This window comes from Harmonia axyridis, chromosome 2 (assembly GCF_914767665.1).
Source record: "Harmonia axyridis chromosome 2, icHarAxyr1.1, whole genome shotgun sequence".
NCBI classification, from domain to species: Eukaryota; Metazoa; Arthropoda; class Insecta; order Coleoptera; family Coccinellidae; genus Harmonia; species Harmonia axyridis.
This window is the reverse complement of record NC_059502.1, coordinates 57,977,814-58,005,113: the sequence shown is the minus strand read 5'-3', so window position 1 is coordinate 58,005,113 and position 27,300 is coordinate 57,977,814. Positions and strand designations below refer to the sequence as shown.

The 27,300-nt window shown below is 35.6% G+C and overlaps 1 protein-coding gene across 4 annotated transcripts in view; it reads left to right on the top strand.

Moving 5' to 3' along the window:
* LOC123673938 (transcriptional activator cubitus interruptus) overlaps positions 1-27,300 on the top strand; it is a 132,588-nt gene that overhangs the window by 79,865 nt on the left and 25,423 nt on the right. Inside the window, exon 1 of one of the 4 annotated variants that reach the window (XM_045608709.1) lies at positions 1,065-1,499. The exons of 2 other annotated variants lie outside the window; for them this stretch is intronic. The gene's annotated coding sequence lies outside the window, so the exon portion shown is untranslated. Of the gene's footprint in view, positions 1-1,064; positions 1,500-26,752; positions 26,773-27,300 lie in introns of those variants that run through there. One more of the 4 variants, XM_045608710.1, reaches the window with a different exon arrangement.

The window sequence follows — 27,300 nt, the reverse complement described above, 5'->3', positions numbered from 1 at the left end:
ATGTTATATAAACAATAAAAAATTAAGAGAAGAATTAAATATCGAACTTATTGAAGAAATAGTTAACAAACAAATGAAGAAGACAATTGAACCGCTGAAAGAGCATGAGAATAAGGAACTAAGAAAAATATCAAAAGAAGAATGACAGATGAGAGGAAATACCTCTTTAAAAGAACCAAATAGAAGAAAAAGTGACATGCAGAAAGGAGAAAAGACTCCCGATTAGACAACAATATGAAATTGGAGAAATTATAGTAGAGGCTTAGGGAATACAATTTCAGTCGTTATACAAAAAGAAGACATATATTTAATAAGAAAAAACATATTTTTGGTCACTTGAATTTTTTTTGTATTTTCAAACATTTTCAGAATGCAGCTCTGATAGATGATACTGTTTCAAAAAAATCTAAAATTACAGCGTCGCGACAATGTTGGAACTCCCTGTATGTATGGATGAAGTTATACACAAAATATCTTTGAGTTCAAGGACAACGCTCCTATCGAATTTCTTAAGAAGAAACAAAGATGAAAATAATTCTTTCAGTCCCCACGTGGTCGAAGTTCTCATCGAAACATCTTCTCGTCGCGTGATGGATTCGTATTAGTATCTGCATCTTCCCATCTATATTGAGTTATCAGTGCATCCAAGCCTCGCTAATGGCCCTAATTACACGGTCAATACTGTCGACCTCTGCAGCGAAATCGGACTTACCTTATGCTAATAACGTACCGCCGCGTTGCACCGGCCCCAGACCACAGAAAACGCCGGCCGTATCTGGCTGCGAAGACCCTAAATTGAAGAAGAACATCATTAGTTCTGTCATCCGACTCGCACGTAGCACGATCCTCTCTCTGCCATCTTGGGCCCTTGCGGCTATTCGCAATCCACGGCTCAATCATCCTCGCGGTCTTATTTCGTCGTGATTGTGTTTTATTATATTGTCGGACCTGGAATAAGACATTCTGGCCAGAGATTGGTCTAGCGGCATGGGTGGTCGCTCTTCTCTCCTCTCCTGATTGTTTCACTCGGACTTTGTCGATGGCCCTCTCTTCGGCGGATGCAACTTCAGTCCGATCTCGTCGGCCTTTCAGCATCTTGCTGCCTCTCCTCGACCATTAACTCGTATACGCAACGATCAATTCATTTTACGACGTTCGCGTGAAATCTACGCAGATTCTATGGTCCGTTGCTTGATTCCCGAGTGATTAGTGTTCTGTGCGCGGTATGGACGTTTTTAATTGAGCCTAACGCGGTGTTAAATTATGTTTCTTCTCGTGTGATCCGATAATTTCGCCTCATTGTGTTCTGTTGACAAGTGCAGATTGGTAGATTGCTCTTTTAACATTTAGTTTTGAGGTTGAGCGCCGACTATTATCATGTGCGAGTGACATCTGGGTTGTCAGTGAATGAGTGATCGCTTGATTCTATGGATCTAACCCCTTGTTTGCCCGTTTAGAATACGTGCATTGTTGACCTATCAGAACTATACTATATTATGGTGAGTTCGCGCCCGTATTTACAAAAAAAACCAATTGTTTACATGTTGTTTTTACAGTTTCTGTACAGTTGCCATATTCGTTGTTTTTCATTCAAATTATTTATTAAAATCGAAGGAAAACTTCGAAAGTTGTACGATTAGGTGAATTCAGTTCGTTTTGATTTCAGACTGTTTACATTGAAATGAATTATGGTTAGGAATTTTATATCGATCTTTTCTGAAGGGCATACATTTACAAAAGTCATGCTCACATATAAATGTATGCTACTTAACAGAAATAAAACTCCTGGCCTGTCAATTTGACTCTATAAACTAGTTTATTATTTTCTGTCGGATCTAGGAATCTCTCGCAAATCCAAATTGATATTGAAATTCCAAATATTCTTAACTCAAAGGGACACAAGGTAATAACATTGTCTTTAAATGGGGCTTGATATTCAAGCTACTTGACTTGAGCTTCATTTAAAAACAACTCAAGTAGTAGTTTTTCAATATGAAGTCAAGTATTTATTTATTAAGTACTTGACTTTGTTGACATGTTTAATATGATCGAACAATATTCGTACTAATTTTTATGATTGTAGGTACCTATGTCTTTCCTTCCATTTCCATACCAAAATAGTTATTTATAACACAAGTTCGAATTAACGAGTGTTAGAATGAGCCATCTTAACGAGTATTATACATTGTTTTCTTCAATTCACTTAACTTTATTGAAATTGATGAAATATTGATTTAATTCCAATTCGAATATAGACCATGGTACCAATTGCCAAATGTGACTATGTTAAGTGCTTACCAACATTTTTAAGTCCTATTAAGTTGACAGTTTTATTTTTTTTCTCAAGAAAAAAACCGAATTTTTTTTTAATTTTACAGTATTTTCAATAGCGGTTAATGACGGGATTCATCTGATACGTATATGGATACATTTAATAGTATATTTTAAAACAAGTTGCAGAATAGGCTCCTATTCCAACACGAATGCGAAATTCCAAAACGAGCGTCAAAGGAGCGAGTTTTCGAACGGATGAGTGTTGGAATCGCCTTCTGCAACGAGTATTAGACGATATTTTCTATATTTCAGTCAAGTTTTATGAAATATTGTCGAAATTCAATGAAAAATTCAGATTATACATCCTAGTTACTTTTGTATTGTATCTTGGCAGTTGGTGTGAGTGTTACGAAAATTGACTGATTACGGAATTTGAAATTAAATCGTACGTCTTGAAATAATTTATAATTACGCATTGAATTCGTGAATTATGTCTGGCGAAATCGATTCAACAACACCAGAATTAAGAGAAATTGCGAATAATGTTGAAAATCATTTCACTATATCCAAATTATATCCTATTGACAATTGACGTGTGTTGAAATTTGATAGGATCGGTCAGTGTAGACAACCACAAGACGAAAAATATAACTGGGATGAGTTCATTACAGCACTGTTTTAGTACTGTAATGAACTCATTACGATACTGAAAGAGAAAATAATTTTTCTCTAATTCTGTGGTAATTCCGTTCATTCTTCCACATCTTGTAGAACAAAATCTTGCGAGAATATATCAGAAACGCACAGTTTTCATGGTTATATTTTATTATTCTATGTTGGTACTCCGGACTTTCCGCCACGGCTTTATCTGTCAATTCATCAATTGGCCTTAAAGAAATCAGTTCTGCCAACCAACATTTTTCAATGCAAAAATCACTAAAATATATTTATGGAAATATTTCATTAATTTCAATGAAAATGCAATGAATTAGAGAAAATAATGTATAATACTCGTACAGAAGGCTCATTCTACCACTCGTTCATTCCAAAACTCGCCACTTCGTGGCTCATTTTTGAATTTTGAACTGGTGGAAGAATATCAATGCCTTCTACACTTGTATTATAAATAACTATTTTCGTCGGTATTTACAGATTTCAATTGTAGAAGGTGAACCTTATTTAATTGAATTTGATCAAAGTTTGTTGCCCCATTATTTGTACGTAATAATACTGAACAGGTATTGGTATGATTCTTGAAAGAACAACAAAATATTGTTTTTTTTGCCATTGTATAAATAATACACACTCGGATCAGTTTCGAACCATAAAATGAAAGACCAATCATCCAAATTGAAAATAAAATCGCCTCGCAGACTCCGTTTCGCAAAAAAAATATCGAAACAATGGTACGCTCGTTTACGATTGCCTCAAATACGCCCCGACGTATATTTTGATCGTGTTCCAATCTGTCCCCCGCCGACAATTGTTATAAAACTGTAACGAAGCTCGTGCGTCCGATGTTCCGGTGCAATTTTACAATTTTAATAGTTCATTGTGTCATCCGGTGCGCGTATCGACTTTACGGGCAATAAAGGCGGCTGTGTAGCCGTTTCCAATTCACCCCGTCAGACGCGTCGGGTTGAATCCTTCGTTGCCCGAGGCAAAGGTGTCCGATTGCCCAGGCGGAGACCGAGACGTCCGACTAGGCGAGAAACCCACTCGCCCTATACGTGGAATTGTGTCGTGCCACAAAAGCCGGTCTGTACGACTTTCTAGGTTAACAGATAAATGGATTAGATGATAACGAATGGTGAAATAGAAGGCAGCGATATGTAAATTCTCGCCAACTTGTACGTTGTAGTAAATAAATTCACTAAGTCGCGTTGAAATAAGAGCACCAAGTTGAAATATTTTCCTTATTTCTGTTTCGTAATGAGTTCATTACAGTACTAAAAACAGTGCTGTAGTGAACACATTACAGCATTGTTTTTAGTTATATTTTTCGTTTTGTGGTTGTCTACAATGACTTCGATCCTATCAAATTTCAACGCACTTCAATTGTCAATATAATATAATTTGGACACAGGGTGTTTCATCGGGAAACGGAAATACTTCACGGGTGCATAGGTGGCAGTGGTGGCACCAAGGCGGTTCTGGAGATACCCCATTTATTGGGTCTTACTGTCTTCGTAGCCGAGATACAGGGTGTTTTATGAATTTTGCCCGTTTCTTCCTGAGGCCATATCAAACGAACCACCCAGTATATTTTCTTCATATTTGGCAAATGTGTTCCTAATTGAGAGCCCAAACGTATCATGCAATAACCACCTTGAAAAGCCAGGTCCGGGTTAACAAAAAATTATGAATCGTTTGAATTCTCGTAACAACACCCTGTACATCGGAATTTTGTAAATCTCTTTAATATTCGGAAACACCACTAAAAACTAAACTGAGACGTGTACTTCAAATTTCCGCGCAGACAGTTTTACTGCACAAATTTTCAACGTAAAAGTGAAGTTTTTGAGAACTTGAATACCTGAAAGTGGTTTGAAGTGACTTTTAACAATGAATTATCAAAAATATTGAATCCATAATTATTTCAAGATTACTTTGTAATTCATTTTTACATTGGTTTTCCTTTTTATAGCTGTATACCATTTCAGTTTTTATTTTTGAGTTACTCTCTCAGTCTCTCGTTTTTCATTACTGCAAAAATTTTCAACGAAAACGTGAATTTTTTAAGAATTTGGTTTGCTGGAAGTGATTCAAAGTAACTTTTAGTGATTTAGTGAGTTATTGAGATCATAGTCCTCTTTTGTGTGTGAAGTCTATTGTTTCTTTCAGCAGAGCTTTTCACTACTGCGAATAATCATAAAATTTCGTATTCAATCAAGTAGGTTGACAACCATCACGTTGACAGAATACCATTATTGTTTAGAATAATTCAGATTAATTAATTATTTTGTTATTATATTTTTTTGTTCATAATTGTTTCAAAATATACGATATCAACCTAATGCAACTCAATTCTCAATAAATAGAAACTGAAATAGTATACACCTATAATAAGGAAAACCAATGTAAAACTGAATTACAAAGTAATGTTCAAATAATTATGGATTCAATATTCTTGATAATTCATCGTTAAAAGTGACTTCAAACAACTTTCAGGTATCCAAGTTCTTGATAACTTCACTTTTACGTTGAAAATTTGTGCAGTAAAACTGTCTGCGCGAAAATTTGAAGTACACGTTTCAGTTTAGTTTTTAGTGGTGTTTCCGAATATTAAAAGAGATTTTCAAATTTCCGATGTACAGGGTGTTGTTACGAGGATTCAAACGAATCATAATTTTTTTGTTAACCCGGACCTGGATTTTCAAGGCGGTTATTGCATGATACGTTTGGGCTCTCAATTAGGAACACATTTGCCAAATATGAAGAAAATATACCGGGTGATATGGCCTCAGAAAGAAACGGGCAAAATCATAAAACACCCTGTATCTCGGCTACGAAGACAGTAAGACCCAATAAATGGGGTATCTCCAGAACTGCCTTGGTGCCACCTATGCACCTGTGAAGTATTTCCGTTTCCCAATGAAACACCCTGTATAATATAATAACCAAAATTTAAATCTGCAAAGAACACTTTTTTTATATTGGAAAATTCTTTCGGGAGTATGAGGACACTAACATGTAGAAACTTTTCATGCAAAAAATATAAACATCAGAAAGAATTCTTAGAAGAATAAAGTTCATCATGAAAATCTTGGAAATATCGATGTCGAATATCGAGAAGTAACTTCTGTACTACACTGGAGTATTTTCCCCCATTTCGAGGAATATTGTGAAGTTCGAGGAATATTGTGAACATTCACGCATTGATTTATATTATAGATACATCATTTAATCATCTTTTGAACTAATCGTTTCGAAGAGAAATCTTCAATGAAGACACGTCACGCTATTGTTTCTACCGATTCCTCGTAGTCTGTGTCCATCTTGTTCTGATCGGAGTTGAGCATAAAGATCACATCAATCAATAACGAATGTTGAAGGTAACGAACTAAAAAAATATTTGGGATGATGCATTAGTCATCCAGTTGACTATAATAAATCGATTACATCGAAGACTCAATAGGATGTTATAGCTGTAACGAAATAGTTTGGTCCCAATGAATCAAACCGGTACAAGCGTTTCAGGAATTGTTGATTTTCGATGTTACGACCTTTTGACCAGTGTAACGAATACAAAAAGAATTAATGATATAGATCTTCGGTTTAATCGATCGTTGTACACAATAAAGAGTTAAGTGATGAAACGACTGAAGTTTGTTGTCGTTGTCTAAATAGACAAGGTTTACGAAATTATAGCTTGAGAGTTTGAATTATCACTTTCTATGTGTATCTCATTTTATTATTTCAACTAACAACTTTTTGAGTTTAAGGTTAACCCCTACAAACTTAGGGAGGTATCAATTATTTGACACCATCACCCGAGCCATCACCCTACTCGATTTTTCCGGAAGAAAACATAAAGCCAGTCCTCCATTTTTTTTTCATTCCAATTTGTACGAATACCTACTTGTTTTAATAATTTACGCTTTCCATTTCAGTTATAATGAGAATTCTTTAAGAGCTTGAGAACTACAAATAATAAAATACTAGACAGAAATATTGTTGGAATGGATTTTTCATAATTGTAATTTTAATGCTTTTTATGGATTCGTTGGAGTCTTTTCTCCATATGATCCATATAGGTGCAAAATTGCCCTATATGTTCCATATAGGGCAATCTATAATTATGCAAAATTGCCCTATATTGCTCCATATAGGGCAATGTTGCTTATTGACGAAGAAATTTAACCAGAAACACTAAACACAATTCTTCGGTAAAAATCCTCACCTTTGGCAAGCTTTAATTCTTGCACGAGCTGTATTTTATGGGCACATAAGCAAACAGCCTTACGTAAAATTTTCCACGTAATCGAAGGACTAAGGCCAACAAGTAAGTTGTGAATGGCGGCGTATCAACATTTCGGTCGATGAAAAGATTAATTTTTTTCAAAGCGAATTTCCACAATTTGGAAGCGTCTTTCTGGCTTCAAACGAGTCATGATTTATTGCCTTACTTAAAAGAAATTTCACACAGTTTGACATTCTTAACTTTCAAACCATACACAACAACAATCGAAACTTGTCATACAGCTAAAAAAACACCCGTTATAATTGAGTTTGTATACAATGACAAACGTTTCACCAGTAAAACATAAACCATCCATTTATTGTAAATAAGAAAAACCAGTGAAATTTATTTGCTGTGATGTATCACGTTAATTTTTTTTCTATGAATACGGAATCATCTAGAGATATTAAATAAATATTGAAGTAGTAAAACTCAGATTCATATAATAGAGCTATCTTGATAGAACAGGGATGAAATCGAAACCAACTTAACATAATAACTGAGAACTTATGTCACATAACTCACATCTTATATCTTGATTTATGCTTAGATGAGAAAAGGGCATTATGAATTTGTCAGGCATTCTCTCTTCAAATTTGAATAATGCATCTGGTACCGATCTCTCTTATATATATACTTCGAGCTGACACAAGATTAACATTGCCCATTTATATGAAATAAACGAAACGGAGAGGCCAAGATTTTATCGAAGTGAGAATTTTAGCGAGCTTCCCGCATGTTTCTCTTGTTGGATGAAAATTCTTCAGGGCCGTACACATACAATGTTCATCAACAGCGAACTCTCCAATGAAAGCACAATTGCTTTCAATTTTTTTTTCGGTTTTCTAGATGTAGAATGATGATTTAAAATTTCAACTCGCTTGTCTAACCAGAATCATACATATAGAAAATTCGAGAAGAATATCGAAAAACAATAAGGTACCCTATATTTTTATACTTTCATTGTTTTTTCAATTTACAAAAATTAAATTGGTTTGATCACATTATAATTGAACCGATAAATAAATTCATATACAAATTCCATTACTTTTCTGTTTGCATATTTGTTGTTAAAATAAGTGTAATGGAGTAACAATTTAGCTCATATTATATAATAAGAACCGACAATAAAACGAACAGGTAGTCAGAAGGACAAGAAACTTAATTGTGAGTTGAATTACCCACTATAAAAGCAATCATACTCATTTGATTACTCCCTTGTTTAATAGCGTCTTGGTCATTCCTGTTTTGATAGCTGTAATTGTCACCTCTCAGCAATTCGATTATTGTATTGTCTAATGAAGCTACATTTTATGTTCTTGCATTATACGCCTATCGATTTTTTGTTGTAACTCAATTATCTCTTAATGAAGGAGGTAGAGAAGAAGCAGAATGAATTTCTTTCGATTCCAATATTTTAATGTATTGTTTGATTGCATTTCCCGAAATTTTGATACTATCTTTGAATTGAAATTATATCGTACTAAATATAAATTCTACTGAATTCCTGAATAATTTTAAGAATAGTTATTTATAATACAAGTACAGAAGGCATTCCACGAGTTCAAAATTCAAAAACGAGCCACGAAGTGGCTAGTTTTTGAATGAACGAGTGGTAGAATGAGCCTTCTGTACGAGTATTATACATTATTTTCTCTAATTCATTGCATTTTTATTGAAATCAATGAGATATTTCCATAAATATCATTCAGTGATTTTTGCATTGAAAAATATTGGTTGGCAGAACTGATTTCTTTAAGGCAAATTGATGAATTGACAGATAAAGCCGTGGCGGAAAGTTCGGAGTACCAACATATAATAATAATATATAACCATGAAAACTTTGCTTTTCTTATATATTCTCGCACGATTTTGTTTTACAAGATGTGGAAGAATGAACGGAATAACCACAGAATTAGAGAAAAAAAAATCTATAATCCCTTTGTTTTCGAGATACAAGATGTTTCGTGTAGTCTTTTTTTGTGATATTAGCAGTTCTTTTAATCTTTATTAATTTTTCGCTACAGATTGGGTGAATAAGTACCCAAAATTCTGATTCATTTATTCATCACATCTTACTAACTGGACCTATTTAATAATTTGGATTGTCCTGGGGATTACTAGAGAATTATTAAAAAAAATTTCTAGAAATCGGTAGCAGATACGACAAAACTACGAGAAACCAAAAAGTGTAGTACTGGACCAAAGTTTCTTTTCACATTTTTCTAAACTACCAGTGGTCCGCCAAAAACAGTTCTGGAGGAAGGCAGCATGCACTGTTCTAGAAAAAAGATTCGCATTTAAAATTAGGATATCACATGATGACAACTTTTCTCAATATGAATGAAAAAATTATAAATAATTTGAAATTTTTCCGGAGATTTTTCATTCAATTCGAAACGTTCGTGGGAAGACTTGGATTACCCAGAAGATTTCTCTTAAATGCATTGCTTGGAGACGTAACAAAAAAAAATCGAGCGTAATTTCATTACAAAATATCTCTTTTATGGGCTATAACTCAAAGTAAAAAACATAGATCGAGACAGCATATGTCATTTTCAGTAAGCCAATTTTGTCCTCAACATGAACCATCAAATTTGACATGAAGCGCGCGGAAATGAAAACATATGAGTGGTACGATATTTCACTCAATTCGCGGGTTTCTCGACAAATAACGCACTTCTTATGTCCCATAGTGAATCAACGTTTCATACCAACTCAAAATATATTGAGATGAATACCTAATTATCAGAAATTTAGAAAACCAACTTCAAGCGCGCCAAACGACGTGAAACAACCGATGACACTAGGAGAGCAAAAGTTGCCAAACCTTGGATTTCAGCAGGTAAATACAGAAATTAATAAATATTCTACTCATTATAAATTCGACAATTAGGAAAAATATCGGATTCCAAATATTAAAATTCGCATATTTAATCGGGAATCTCTCAAATAAATATAGGTAAAGGGTGTTTTTTTAGAGCTATAGAACTTTAAATTGCAATAAAACAACGATGGATTATTCGATTGACATGAATTTGATTTATCTGCAAGATAATCTTGTGGCATTACATTTTAAATATGATTTCTGGCATATGACCGCCACGCCACGGCTGGCTCGGATGTAGTCGAATCTGGACGTCCAATTTTCGATTACTTTTTCCAACATTTGTGGTCGTATATTGGCAATAACACGGCGAATGTTGTCTTCCAAATGGTCAAGGGTTTGTGGCATATCCGCATAGACCAATGACTTTACATAGCCCCACAGGAAGTAGTCTAGCGGTGTTAAATCACAAGATCTTGGAGGCCAATTCTCAGGTCCAAAACGTGAAATTAGGCGGTCACCAAACGTGTCTTTCAATAAATCGATTGTGGCACGAGCTGTGTGATATGTTGCGCCGTCTTGTTGGAACCACAGCTCCTGGACATCATGGTTGTTCAATTCAGGAATGAAAAGTTAGTAATCATGGCTCAATACCGATCACCATTGACTGTAACGTTCTGGCCATCATCGTTTTTGAAGAAGTACGGACCAATGATTCCACCAGCCCATAAAGCGCACCAAACAGTCAGTTTTTCTGGATGTAACGGTGTTTCGACATACAATTGAGGATTAGCTTCACTCCAAATGCGGCAGTTTTGTTTGTTGACGTAGCCATTCAACCAGAAGTGCGCTTCATCGCTAAACATAATAAAATGGACGTAGTGCGCGATACGTATTCCGCACAGAACCATTATTTTCGAAATAAAATTGCACTATTTGCAAGCGTTGTTCAGGCGTGGGTCTATTCATGATGAATTGCCAAACCAAATTGAGAATAAATCACTTGACAGTTGTTAAATCGTTCGCCATCTTGAACAGTAATGCCAACTTAAAGTTATATACCTCGAAAAAAAACACCCGTTATTTCATTCAATATAATATACATTCATAACGATATAGTAAAATTGTGTATTTGAAAATATATCCGACAACGTAATATAACCATGTTGGGGACATGTAAAAATTGCGTATTCTTCCTTTATCTATGTTCATTACTCTATTTATGTTTAATAATCTAATAATGGTTTGATTATAAATAAGTTCGACAGTTTTTCGAATGAATTTAATGAAAATTTCACTTCACAATTTAATGAAAATATTCTATTGTTTCCCAGATCGCCTGATCCACCCCTGGCGTCATTATCAACGTTCGCCTACTCGAAAAGACGGAATTTACAGCATCCCATATAGATCCTTTGAATTGGTATTATTGAAATTGCGCCGAGTAAAGGCGCGTTTATCGCTATATAGACAAGACACCTCTCCTTATTATTCCTAGTTGCAACATGCTTTCAGACGAATCGCTCGAATAAATCAGTCGAATCTCTTTTCATCTCTGTACATTCTGATTTATGCGCTCTGCGGACTTATCTTTATTACGACGGAGTCGGCTGCGGTAATTATCGTCATGAATCAAATGCCTTCATATTAGCCAAACGTATTAATCTGGTCAGATAATGGATTTTTTTACAGTTGCGATGGTGAAGGCGATAAAGGTTCGTTGGGTTTTAGAATCAACTCTCCTTTATAAGGTCTACCGTCATAGTCTCGACAAACCAGAATTTAATCGGTTGCTTGATTACCACGAAGACATATGAACTGAAAAGTTGTCCATCATTTGCAATTGGGGGTTATATGTCCCTTTTACCTTGGACCCAATTTTTCAGATATATGGAATTCAAAAAAGTTTATTCCGAAATCATATTTATTTTGGTGAGGCTTTCTCAGCCAATTTCGAAGATGCGCCTTCTCTCGAGGGATCACAGATAGAATAATCAGTTTGGCACTCGGTAATCCCTGCCTTATACACCTTCCATCTCCACAGCGGAACATCGAAGGTCGCGTTTGGCGTTTTTGCGAGAGAGCATATCAATTGGGAAGAGGCTGATTGGGAAAGAGTTCTCTTCACAGATGAGTCTAGATTCTGCTTCTACCATTGTGATCGACGTTCCCTTGTATACAGACGTCCACATGAAAGATATGCTCAGTGCACTCTCTCCCAATCAGCCTCTTCTCAATGGATATGCTCTCTCGCAAAATCCAAACGCGCCCTTCGATGGGCTGGGGTGAGAGCTGGGCCTATTGCCGCGACACGAGGCCTTAAATCATATTCTCTGAGGCGATTTCTTATTGTCTGAGTCCTAATTTGCACCCCATGAGTTTGCTCAAGCTTTCTTCTCAACGAAGAAACTCTCAAGTAACGTTCTTGAATGGCAGTTGTTACCCGTGGTCTACCCTGTCCTGGTCTTCGGACATTCATACCTGTCTCCCTGAATCGCTGCAACATTCTGGACACACTTGTATGGGAAACTTCAAACCTTCCTGCAATTCTTGTGTATGTCCACCCTTCTTCTCGCAAAACTACCGCTTGGGCACATTCCTCTTGGGTCAAATTGCGTGTTTCGCGTTGCATAGCGATCGAGTGTAGAAAATCAAACGAAAGAAAAACTATTGAAGACTAGAATTGATCGAGAACAACTGATGATTTCAGAATGGAGCCAATACATTCAAAATCTGATAATCTCATCTTTTTTTATTCCTGCTGGGAAAAAACATCTGTATTGAAGAAAAACGTTGAAAGTTGATAACATATGCATGCATAATTGTGATAAAAATAATTATCATTGAGAACACCTTCAGTTGTAGAATAAATTTGAGATTTCCATAATGTGCGTTAATTCTTTTGCGCAGTGTACAAAGTTGATACACATCTAGTCAGTGAAATGTGGCAATACTGTTCCTTTATGATTTCATGTTAGCTTGACTATAGTAGTTAATTATATTTTTTTTTTAGTCAAGAGTGATTGAAATTATATTTAGTTGCGAGAGAATTGAATTTGGTAAAATACTTAAGGCCCTTATACTAGTATTTTCAACCGATTTGAAGTCGTAAATGAAGATATAACTATATTTGAGGTTATGTTCGAACTAATCAAAACGGCTTTTCACAAAAACTGGTGAATGATATAGGTTTCAAACTTACTGATATAAAATCTCGTTTCGTCAAACTATTGCAATCGTTCTATAAATTCTCAAAAAAGGGGCAACTTCTTCAAGGTCACTTTTTTGAACTGAATGAAATTTTATTTGTTTGGATACTGAACCATGACCTAGGACAACTAAAAATGGAAGAGTGATGTAATACAAATAGAGAGTAAAGAAGGCATTATAGGGAATTCATGGTATGTACAGAAAGAAGTGTGTTTGAAAAAATAAAGGTTTGATTATTTGACTATTCTTTGGTATAAGTGTATTATTTTAGAAAGAGCCTATTTCGAAAGCAATTTAGGTAAATATTAACATATTTTCACAGGAAACCAAGCCTCCTCATACCCAAACGCGGACAGGCGTTATTCTTCAAGCGACCGGAAAAATTTTTTTCGCCAGAATAACTAAAGCGAGTTTGACAGGTGTTATTCGATCGGAAAATATCTTCGTTTCCTCTCGAATTAATTGGGACTTCGAAACGCTCGGCATTCCTCCGATCTGCCGGCTTTCCCATTCTTACTATGTATTCAGGGACTAATTTAATTGGATAATGTAAGAGGCAAATGAACTGTTTCATTAAAAGGACGATTAATTTTAATTTATATTATCGGTCGAGTGGCCAGCCGAGGACAGGAATTTATATAGAGCATGGTGTTTTGAGAGCTCAATCCGTTTTGAATGAGTTGTCGGTGCTTGAATGAAAAGAGATCGACTGGAAGTTTGATTGTCTCACCTTGAGCCATCCATAGAATGAATTTTTCCATCATAGTTTCATTCTCAAAAAAAAATCAATTATGATAAATAATCAGAGGCCCAGAACTCAACAAATTCAATCTGAAAACCACTGAATTCCCCTGATATAGTCCCAGTAGATTAACCAAAACTCAAAATCACTGTTTAGATATTTTTCAATATTTTCAATATTCAAAACAGAAGGAATTGTTGACGAGAAGGTAACTTTCTTTAAAATGAAAATAGTTGTGTTCTAGGTGAATTCGAATATTAAAAAAAACATTTTTTACATCCTGTATGTCAGTTTTGTCTGATGCAGTTAATTCTTCAATGAACATTGACTTTATTTCGTTGTGAATACTTTATTCGTTATTGCAGATCAACTTAATAAATAACATCTGCACTTCTAAACATGACCCAAAATTATTTTGTACATGATTTCTAAATGGTGTAAATTGACTGTAGTTTTTGTTTTGGTTTCTGGCGTAATCTGTGAACTAATAGATTCTTAGTAATAGCTTGAGGCAATACTCTTATATCCAATTTTTTCTATTGCTTCGAAAGATTAACTACTGAATTTTTAAGTGTACAATGCGGTAGTCTTCTCACACAACAGCGATTATAGTAATTCCCTCCAATTAAATCTACATAATGAAACATTCAAGGTACAATGATTCGTATTTAAAAAATTCAAATTGAGTCATAATTGTGTATGAAAAAATTGCTTCTTAGTTGAAAAAAGTTTCGTCAATTTTTTCACATTGAATCAACAGTTAATTCATGAAGTGAGTTAGTTCTAATTCCATATGGAAAATTTCAGAATTTTTTGTCTCCTCCGAAGATTGGAGATGGAAATATTCGAAAGCCTCCCACATTTTGTGTTATTTGGAATAAATGAACCCGAGTTTGTTCGTAGTTCCTTTTTCTCAAAACGATTTTTCATAAATTAAAGGGAAACCTTACTTTGCTTACTTAATTGAAGAGGCTTTGTAAAAAACCATGGAGTAATAAACATAGATAGAGGGAGTACACGCAATTTTTACATGTTTAGATTACGTTGTCGGATTATGATATATTTTCAAACCCACAATTTTACTATATCATTATGAATTTATATTATATTGAATGAAATATATTTATTTTAGTGATTCCCGATTAAATATGCAAATTTGAATATTTGGAATCCGATATTTTTCCTAATTGTCGAATTTATAATAAGCAGAATATTTATTATTTTCTCTATCTACCTGCTGAAATCCAAGGTTTGGCAACAGTTGCTCTCCTAGTGTCATCGGTTGTTTCACGTCGTTTGGCGGCCTGAAGTTTGTTTACTGAATTACTGATATATTTAGGTATTCATTTCAATATATCTTGAGTTAATATGAACATTGATTCACTATGGGGCATTAGAAGTGCGTTCTTTGTGGAGAAACTCGCGAATTGAGTGAAATATCGTATCACTGATATGTTTTCACTTCCGCGCGCTTCATGTCAAATTTGATAGTTCAAGTTTTGGACAAAATATGTTTACTGAAAATAACATATTCTCCCTCTATCTATGTTAATTACTTTGAGGTAAAAACCTAATAACTCCGAAATGAATCAATTTATTTAATTGAAGATTTTGAAACTGAAAAAAAGAATGAAGATAAATATTGATTTTTTGATTATCATTGAAAACTCTACTGTTCAACATGAGACAATTCATTGATGACTCATTCAAAAATTAACATTAGGCTTTTTTCAAATGGCATATCCTGTCCTATTTTAGTTTTTTTTTATTATGATTCTTCCGGTGTCATCTGTTTGTCCAGTTTATGATGAAACGCCCTGTATATATTATTTTCATGAATTTTCATCAAGTAAAGACTGAATCCATTAAATATATGACCAATTTTATATTACTTCCGTGTGAAATCTGAAGCGATCACAAAATTCTCAGACCAATTTCTCTTCGACGGCATCGATCAAATGAAGAAGATCGTGTGACGGAACGAGAGCCAGGAAGAATCTTCCTTGTATTTATGGGCCTCATACAGTATCTACAGGGTATAATTTGAGCATAATCCAACAGGACCAAATGCCAATAACCGTACTCTCTATATACAAGTGAACGTTCTCCTACGAGAGCCTTCATGAATATTAAGTAATTATTTCAGTCATTGATCGATTACGTAGATTTTTCTCCGCCTCGGGGAGGCACATTTACCTGAAATTCACGATCGAAAACAACACAAAAAGAGCGGAGAGAGAAAAGTGTAAAATTGAGTGCGAGAGCGAGCACGAGAACCGAAATGAAATGAAGTTACCAAGGGGGCCTCTCGAAGCCGGTTCTCTACCGAGAGTATAATAAAGTCGTTAATCATGCTTGAACCTGCCCCTTCCGATAAACCATCTACCTTGTACAATTTTACTCAAATTTATAATTATTTTATTCTAATCTTGATACTTCCACATCTCCGGGCCGATTCGAATTTTTTTTTTTTATCGGGGGGTATAAACAAACTGGCCAACAATTGAGCGGTCTGCCTTCGGCGATCCTCGTATTTTTTTCCCATGCCGTACCACGTGTTCTTACCGGCTCGGGAACGAATGTCAAGTCACCCAATAAATTGACGGTCGGAGGACCCTTTTTCCTAGAAATGCCACTTTTGGACGTCCTCGATTATGTTGGAATGACGAAGAGAAAAAATGTTATCCGAAGACTAATTGGAAAGGATGAGGCCATGCTAATAAATAATGAAAAGCCAGAACAATACACTGCAAATCTAATTCAATGGAATAATGGATTATCATTTTCTTTTATCTCATATGATATAAACACTAGATGTGAATTTTACACTTAGGTTTATAATTTAATCTTCATCATAGAATATCTCAACTCAGCAATGAAAACATGAAAATCAATATTGAAAAAATGCACACCAGAAAAATTATGGCAACAGACAAAATCTCAACTAAGTATTATTATTATTTATATTATATTATTATTTTCACTTGAACTTCATTTACTTTTTTTTTCAACCGATAAGCAAAAAATGTAATACAATGAAAAGACGTTCATCATGTTGATGAATTGTTTTCATTGAATCAAGGAACAACTTCCATTAAACCAATGAAATGTTCATTATTACTATGTTCCGTTCATTATTCGTACAACTTCAAATGAACAAAGTTCTACTTCTAATGAACAGAGTTCTTTTATTCAATGAATATTTCATCGAAACAATGAACATTCAACAATTTCAGAATCATGATATCGATGAACAGAGATTCGTTATATCAATGGATAGAATAAAATTTCGTGATATTGATAAAAAAAAATACATTGTATCAATAAAATCAAATTGATGATTCTTTAATAACGGGTGTTTTTTTTCTAGGTATATAACTTTAAGTTGCCATTACTGTTCAAGATGGCGACCGATTCAACAGCTGTCAAGTGATTTATTCTCAGTTTGGTTTAGCAATTCATCATGAATAGACTCACGCCTGAACAACGCTGGCAAATAGTGCAATTTTATTTCGAAAATAATGATTCTGTGCGGACTACGTCCATTTTATTTTGTTTAGCGATGAAGCGCACTTCTGGTTGAATGGCTACGTCAACAAACAAAACTGCCGCATTTGGAGTGAAGCTAATCCTCAAGTGTATGTCGAAACACCGTTACATCCAGAAAAACTGACTGTTTGGTGCGCTTTATGGGTTGGTGGAATCATTGGTCCGTACTTCTTCAAAAACGGTGATGGCCAGAACGTTACAGCCAATGGTGATCGGTATAGAGCCATGATGACTAACTTTTTCATTCCTGAATTGAACAACCATGATGTCCAGGAGCTGTGGTTCCAACAAGACAGCACAACATGTCATACAGCTCGTGCCACTTCTTTTAAAGACACGTTTGGTGTCCGCCTAATTTCACGTTTTGGGCCTGGGAATTGGCCTCCAAGATCTTGTGATTTAACACCGCTAGACTACTTTCTGTGGGGCTATGTAAAGTCATTGGTCTATGCGGATAAGCCACAAACCCTTGACCATTTGGAAGACAACATTCGCCGTGTTATTGCCGATATACGGCCACAAATGTTGGAAAAAGTCATCGAAAAATGGTCCAGATTGAACTACATCCGAGCCAGCCGTGGCGGTCATATGGCAGAAATCATAATATTCAAAATGTAATGCCACAAGATAATCTTGCGGATAAATAAAATTCATATCAATCGAATAATCCATCGTTGTTTTATTGCAATTTAAAGTTCTATAGCTCTAAAAAAACACCCTTTACAATGTACAAATTTTTTCAGTGTACTGAAACTATTCGAAGATTATTTTTGGGGTGAAAAAGTAAATGATAATAGTCGATACGATATTATATCAATTTCCATATAAATTTATTTATATTCATATCATTTTAAATTCAGGCCCATCTATCTCTTCGTTGTTGATCGCACACAGTTTTAAAGAATAGATTTTTTTGTCCTATAGTAATCTTATTGAATCGCAAGAACAGAAAAGAGATAAATGATTGTTCTCTCTCCTCAATTTATAGGCTGTTCCTATTCTACATTCCTTAGCACATTCATCATTTGAACATAGAGCACACAAGGTATTGTTTCGACGTCTATAATTATATTTTTCTTACATAATAGTTAGAAGGTAGAGAATAAATCTCGTGCATCCCTTTTATATTTTTTGTGATTGCTTAGTTCAATACACCCACATGCTTCTTTTATTTCAAGCTCCATGTGGTGACCGATTGTGTTTTCTCGAACGGTTCTTACGACGAAAATAGTCGACAAAGGAAAAGGTCAAGTTCGAATTTGGTTCCGCTTCCAGTCTCGTTTCGAGTCTATTGAGCAGTGAAAGCAGAGGAGGTTCATCTTGTTTTTATAAATGAATCGATTATAGTTGTTATACAGGGTTTTCGGAGGAGATGTTTCGTTTTGAATTTTGATACAAAGAAAAAGAGGATATTTTAAGAGAAATCAATGGATGTTCATTTCATTTTAAGGAGGAAGGTGTGCCAAAGTTTGAAAAACGATATCATCCAAATGGTCGTCTTGGTTACGGTTGCAGCTTCATATCATCCTTCTCATGAAAATTTCCATGACCAAATCACATAATTATAACGGGTATTTTTTTCGAGGTATATAACTTTAAGTTGGCATTACTGTTCAAGATGGCGACCGATTTAACAGCTGTCAAGTGTTTTATTCTCAATTTGGTTTGGCAATTCATCATGAATAGACTCACGCCTGAACAACGCTTGCAAATAGTGCAATTTTATTTCGAAAATAATGGTTCTGTGCGGAATACGTATCGCGCACTACGTCCATTTTATTTTGTTTAGCGATGAAGCGCACTTCTGGTTGAATGGCTACGTCAACAAACAAAACTGCGGCATTTGGAGTGAAGCTAATCCTCAAGTGTATGTCGAAACTCCGTTACATTCAGAAAAACTGACTGTTTGGTGCGCTTTATGGGCTGGTGGAATCATTGGTCCGTACTTCTTCAAAAACGATGATGGCCAGAACGTTACAGTCAATGGTGGTCGGTATAGAGCCATGATTACTACATTTTTTCATTCCTGAATTGAACAACCATGATGTCCAGGAGCTGTGGTTCCATCAAGAAGGCGCAATATGTCACACAGCTCGTGCCACAATCGATTTATTGAAAGACACGTTTGGTGACCGCCTAATTTCACGTTTTGGACCTGTGAATTGGCCTCCAAGACCTTGTGATTTAACACCGCTAGACTACTTTCTGTGGGGCTATGTAAAGTCATTGGTCTATGCGGATAAGCCACAAACCCTTGACCATTTGGAAGACAACATTCGTCGTGTTATTGCCGATATACGGCCACAAATGTTGGAAAAATTAATCGAAAATTGGACGTCCAGATTGGATTACATCCGAGCCAGCCGTGGCGGTCATATGCCAGAAATCATATTTAAAATGTAATGCCACAAGATTATCTTGCGGATAAATAAAATTCATGTCAATCGAATAATCCATCGTTGTTTTATTGCAATTTAAAGTTCTATAGCTCTAAAAAAAAAACACCCTTTATATGTATGTCCTCGATAACTTCACGAATTTCGTCTTAAAGGTCTTGAATCGATTGTAGATTTTACTTACCACTCTTGAAATCACCATTATTTTTATGTGTAATTGATATTTGATATTTGTTGCTGCCTCACTGAAAAAATTCGAATCAAATTCAGAAGTAATAGGATTTTCAAGTACGTATATTTGTTATGTTGTTGGTACTAAATGAGGGTTTGCCTCTAATTAAGAACTCATCTGCGAAAACTGAAAAAATAAAACTCGTAACACTTCAAAAAGCACCAATGACAAAGTCAACTGAACGGAACGAAGAAAACATGATACTAATAACTGAATTCAGTGAATTGTGAGAACATCTCGCAGTAGCCGGGATCTAGAAATGTTCCAGCGGGCAGCCAGCGCATTCGCAACAACAGCAGCAGGCCAGAAATCACGCTATCAGATCAAAAAGCCTACTTGGCTATGCCAATTAACGCAAAGTGACCCACCCTCGTGTTAGATTGTGGCCAAGCTTTCATGTGACCGTAGGTGTTAATAGGACTTATCTCTCCGTTCGAATGTGAACGGCCGGTATCGCACGAATGTGAACGCCACTCAAAAACACACGAACTTCATCGAATGGTCTATCTGGATCACGATAAGGCCGCCTCGATGGGGTCAACAGTTTTCATCTTGGAAAATATTGCGGTTTCCAGTCTTTCACTAGGTCGGCTATCTGCTAACGATCTTGCTACATTATTTAATTCGTGTTTGAAGTTAACGATGCACCATCAACGGTTCTAATTGAAACTTCAAGATGAGGTGGCTGATTGGGAGCATTTAATTTTTAATTTACATCGTTTGGCTTCCTTCTCGCTATACAGGATGCTTCCTAAGTGTCTTAATTTCAAGGAGTGATTCAAATTTATAAGTAATTACAGAACTCCAATAGAGAATTTGATTGAAAATCAAACCAAGACCAAAGTAATAATCATCAATTGATTTAATAACACATCTTATACAAGACATGTAGGGAAATATGATGTGGACGATAAGTTTGTATCTTGGATCGTTAATAACTAATGACGGAGGCTATTTAGAGGGAATAAAGAGAAGATTGGCTGCAACAACTAAACTAATGGAGCAAACAATTACAAAAACTGTGAATGTGATGCTCTCCAACTCCTTGATTTTTCCAATTGCGGTTTATTCCTGTTAAACATGGACGCTTAAAAAAATAGATCGTTCTGTTCTACAAGAATAACAAATCAAAAAGCGCTTGTTGGACCAAATCAACAAAGCATATCTCGGATGCTTCGGACACATAGCCAGAAGAAAAAGGGTAATGGAAAACCTTGTAGTTGAGAGACCAAGAAAGAGATCTCCAATGAAATGGACCGACAACAGAGTAAAGAAAACAACCAGACCTCAATACATTTGGCCCAAGATTGAAGTGCATGGAGAAAACAAATTCAAGAAAAGACCTGAACTGAAATGGTATCACTACACCCTCTAGAGGGTAGCAAGACCGAGAAGAAGAAGATTCAATTTTGGGTAGATTATTTATGCTGCCCTTGAATTTCATTTCAAATTATCGAAATTACTACAGTAGGATATGCTGTATCATATTATTATTATTTGAATAGGGGTCCTTGCGGGTCGGTTAGCCCCCCGGTAACTACGACCACATGGATATTTTGTTAACCCTATCCATGCATACAAACCATAGGAGGCTGTCGATATATATATTAAGAGCCTTGGCTGTTACCTCGTCAGTATCCAGAACTGACTTTCCCATTTGAGTAGTTCTTAGGCCAGTCAACCCTGGATATTTGCACACCATGTCTTCAGCTGTTTTTACCTCAGTTCTACATAGCCTACAAATCTAATCTGTTGACTTACCCATACGGTACAAAATGTACTTGAACCGACAGTGTCATGTCAAGCATGACAAGCACAGCTCGTGTCAGCTTCAAGAGGTTTCTGATATAGGTTGGTGAAATCTCCACAAGTTTCTTTGACTGAGCAAGACCAGATGGGTTTTCTATTGTCCAACTCCCATTTTGGACCGCTGTCTTATATTGGTCTTCTCCAAGCCCATCGAAAGACTCAGGGCCAACAAGTGATATTTCATTGGTTATCTTATTGCCTCTGGTCAGTTGCTTTATGGCATTACGACACTCCCACGTCAGCAGAGATCCCTGGCTATGTTATTCCAGGAACCCCAGCGTGCCCTGGTTGTCCATAGTGATGCTTCATCATTATTTTTTCCACAAGTGGATTGAGATCTAGCAACCTCGGAGCCATGTAACTGGACCAAACTTGGGGCTAAACTGCTCTAATATTTCTTCAATATGTTTCAATGCATCTGAGAAAAATTGATTCTGAATTCTGCATCTGATCTCTTAATTTTGGCGCTTTTCTGGTCAAAATACGAGAATCACAGACATTCAGGCACAAACACGATAATACAGCAATTGAACTCCTTTCTTCTCTATTATTCTTTTCTTGGTTTTTCCTGAGAATCCATCTTGTTCTGACTATCCTAGAGGAGTCTTTATTCAGACGTTTCAAATCAAAATGCTTAGGTTTTCATTGAAAACTAGAGTGAGGTTCCAACTTTCAGATCATCCACAGCCACGTACAAAGTGTACGAAGAGACAGGTTAAAGGTGCCAACAATTCATGACCGTTACATGACATTTTGTCATTTATTAGATGTCGTAGGTGTTCTGATTCCGTTTCGGTTATGTTTATTGGCCAACAATGAACAAGACTCGCGCAATAATATTTATTAAAACTCGTTATGCAAACTACCACGTCGCAATACATAACTTCGGATCTGGAACTGTAATAATATGGGCCATATTCGGAGAAATTTAATTTGCGAAAGTAATTGATATTTTAGTGTCGTTCCTTCGGTTATACGGTCTTGAGATGCGACCGTGGAAAGTTTTTTCGGTTAAATTTGGATGGTTTCGAAAATTCGGAAGCTCTTTCTAAATCTCAATTTGTGTCGAATCGAAGGACGTAATGGACGAATTATTTTGATTGAGAATGAATCCGATATTAGCTGCAAGACTGTTTGACTGTATAAGTTTACAGATATTTAAAATAAAAAATTCTGGCGGATGTCAGCAGCTTTTGAAAGTTCGTTCTATAATGCGAATATAAGAGACCATAGAAATATTGTATATTCTATGAGATATGATTTATTTTAATATCGTTGTAGTCGGTTAGTTAATTTAGATGAGAAGTTCTGATTCAAACGATCCTCCTAAAATTCACGAGATTTGATTGATTATTTCACATTATACAAACGAAATTTCAACATAGTCTGATCTTTTATTAGGGGAATATATTTACGAAACCACTATTCGGATTTTGCCCATTAACAATCTCAACTATGTCATTTGAGATCCGAACCTACCCTGAAAATTTAAAGTATCTAGGTTTGCCTTGGAGAGCTATCAACCTTATTATTTGGGGCCATCCTTGGCTCAAAATTTGAAAATTACATATATTGACACGAATTGTTCGGGGAAGAATCGCCCAAAAAAGGAATTGTAATCGCTACATATTCCTTCGACAACGTGAACCAAAGCCAAAGACAAATAATCTTAGGAATCTTTGATTGTTATCAGCTTATCTGCGTAAAATATTCTTTTGTTTCGTATATATTCAAAATACCAGAAGGATTAAGTTGTCTGGTGTCCGGTCTTCGTCACCGCTCTTGTCTTAGTTCTTGTGGTTTTTCCAGTCTCTGTTTCTGTGTGTCCTATTCATTAATACATAATAAAACAGAATATTGATCAATAGTGAAGGGTTTTCCAATAAGAGGTTTCATATTTGAATAGGCCGCTATCTGAGCAGCTGTCATTTTTTTGGAGTTGTCATGTTTTGACATTTGACAATTGAAAATTACGTCATTACTAAAAATGAAACTATACAAGCTTCAACAACGGATTGAAATTGTTCAAATTCGCTACAAAAATAGTGAACATTTTCTAGTCACAGTTTGCAAAACTTAAGCCATTTTGGGTCAACTTGAAGCACCTTCTCGACATGTAATAATGAAATTGATGGAAAAATTCGAGCTGTTGGGACAATTTAGTGAAGTGTTAGCACATTCAAGACCTTAAAAATGCAATTCGTGAAGTTATCAAGAACATATAGACGCAAATGTGTGAATTGATCATGAAAAGGATATAGTGCTGCAACCGTGGCCTTTTTTAATATCAAAATGAAAATTCCTATATTAATCATTTAGGGGGTACATTTCAAAGAAAATCAATGCTTTAAACCACGATTGTACGATTACCCAATAAGTACACATAGAAGTGTCTCGAAAAACGTTCACGTGCTAAGTTCGTAGGTTCTGTCAATTTGCAACTGTCAAGCCGGAATGAATATCGGTCTTAATTGACAAGACCGCCTCCATTCAATTTCGATTTTTCCGATTTAATTTCATGAATGACTCTTGGATATATGTCCGTGTTCGCTACACACCTAGCAAAAGGAACAGAAAAACCGTCTGTTTTATGCAAATCGCCATCTAACGTGAGTTTGAATATGTATATAATGCGAGTGGCATGCACGATTGCCCATTGTGGAATAATTAAAGGGGATTGCCAGGGACGTATCGAATATATATGTTGCGAATTGATTAACACAATAAACCGGCTCTGATGTGCGCTGTCTGCAATTATGGATATGCAAATTGGAGGTAATGCTACCTTTCGACTTATCTACCAGTAATTGCATCGATCAGAACATTTGGGATGCTGTTTAGGATCTAAACTGTAAAGTACACTTTCGTTAGGATATAGAATTTTTTTATTATTTTGGATATTCAGCGTATCAGTTCATTATCATTTAAATTCTTGAAACTATAGTTAACGAAAGGACCTTACGATCAAAAACTACTTGAGTAATTTTGAAATTTTATTAATGTTCCCCATAGAGTAATAAACATAGATAGAGGGGGTACACGCAATTCTTACATGTCCCCAACATGGTTAGATTATACGTTGTCGGATTGTGATATATTTTCAAATCCACAATTTTACTATATTATTATGAATGTATATTATATTGAAAGAAATACACTGCGCAAAAAATTAACACACATTCTGAAAATCTCAATTTTAATGAAAGTTAACTCTACATTGACTTTATAACTAATTTTTTGAAGGTTTTGAACGAAACAAGACACGTATAAAGGAAGAAAATTCAGGATTTCACCGAATCTTATGTGAAAGAAGAGAAATAAACAATTTTCAAAATACTGGAATGCTGAGGCACTGCATGCTCTTCAAGAATGTTCCTTATATACCTATCAGCTTTCATAGCTCCATTATCAAAGACCACTAGGTCTTGCGAGCAGTCAAAGATAATCCACCCCATAGCATAATCGATCCTCCACCGAAACCAGTAGTATTCAGGAAATTGCACTGAGCATATCTTTCATGTGGACGTCTGTATACAAGGAAAGGTCGATCACAATGGTAGAGGCAGAATCTAGACTCATCTGTGAAGAGAACTCTTTCCCAATCAGCCTCTTCCCAATGGATATGCTCTCTCGCAAAATCCAAATGCGCCCTTCGATGGGCTGGGGTAAGAGCTGGGCCTCTTGCCGCGACACGAGGCCTTAAATCATATTCTCTGAGGCGATTTCTTATTGTCTGAGTGCTAATTTCCACCCCATGAGTTTGCTCAAGCTGATTTTGAAGGAGGCGAGCGGTTGCAAACCGTTGTCTCAACGAAGAAACTCTCAAGTAACGTTCTTGAATGGTAGTTGTTACCCGTGGTCTACCCTGTCCTGGTCTTCGGACATTCATACCTGTCTCCCTGAATCGCTGCAACATTCTGGACACACTTGTATGGGAAACTCCAAACCTTTCTGCAATTCTTGTGTTTGTTCACCCTTCTTCTCGCAAAACTACCGCTTGGGCACATTCCTCTTGGGTCAAATTGCGTGTTTCGCGTTGCATAGCCATAGAGTGTAGAAAATCAAACGAAAGAAAAACTATTGATCACTAGAATTGATCGAGAACAACTGATTTCAGAATGGAACCAATACATTAAAAATCTGATAATCTCATCTATTTTTATTCCTGCTGGGAAAAAACATCTGTATTGAAGAAAAACATTGAAAGTGGATAACATATGCATGCATAATTCTGATAAAAATAATTATCATTGAGGACACCTTCAGTTGTAGAATAAATTTGAGATTTCCATAATGTGCGTTAATTTATTGCGCAGTGTATATTTATTTGAGTGATTCCCGATTATTTCATGCAAATTTGAATATTTGGAATCCGATATTTATCCCACTATCTATGTTCATTACTCTGAGATGTTCCCCAATCAAAAATATAGTTCGGGCTTCCAATGGAGCCGGTCCTGTCCACCAAGCTCGATTGCTCATTGTAGAATAATTAATTCAAATAATTTACGCTAGAATGAACCCACTACTTGTTTTTTAAATTCAATGAGATTCAGTAATTCAACACCGCACTCGTTGCTTTTTTTATGTCACGAGAATTGCAATTAGATAAACATGTGAAAGCGTCCGAAGAAGACAACAGTTGTTTATTTGTTTTGGCTGATGGAATGCACTTCATCTTGCTTATCGTTGAATCATCGTTATTTTCATCTGGTAATCTTGATCTTACGCTTTATTTCGCAAATGCTGCCCCTCAACTTATTAAAATTGGTAAGTTTTAAGCATATTTCGAGCATTTATTCTATGCAATCTGAGAATGTAAAAAAAATGTTTATGTTTGGTCATTTACTCTCATTTATTGTATATTTCCAACAAATTTGAGAATGTAGCTCTAATTGAATCTAATGATGGTGGAACACTCTGTATAATGGAATATATGGAATATTAAAAAAAAACGAACTCCAAAAACTCATTTATGAGAATCGTATTCTTGGGGCAGTATTTTCGAAAATGTTTAAAGAGAACAAACTAAGGGAATTTTGGGCATATCCCTAAAGATTTCGGCATACCTTCATAAAACACCTCGAGCTCAGAAGATTTCACTTCGATATACCTACTTAAAAGAACGTTTGAATGCACAAAAGCTTAAAAATGACCTTGTTTTCTAAAACGGAATGTTACCTAAGCCGTTGCGAAGGACAAAGGATGCGATAGTCGGCCAAAAACACGCGTCAATGTAGCGAAAAAGTGAAGCAAAAACGGTTGCATTGCCTCCACTTTGTAACCAAATCTTGCGGA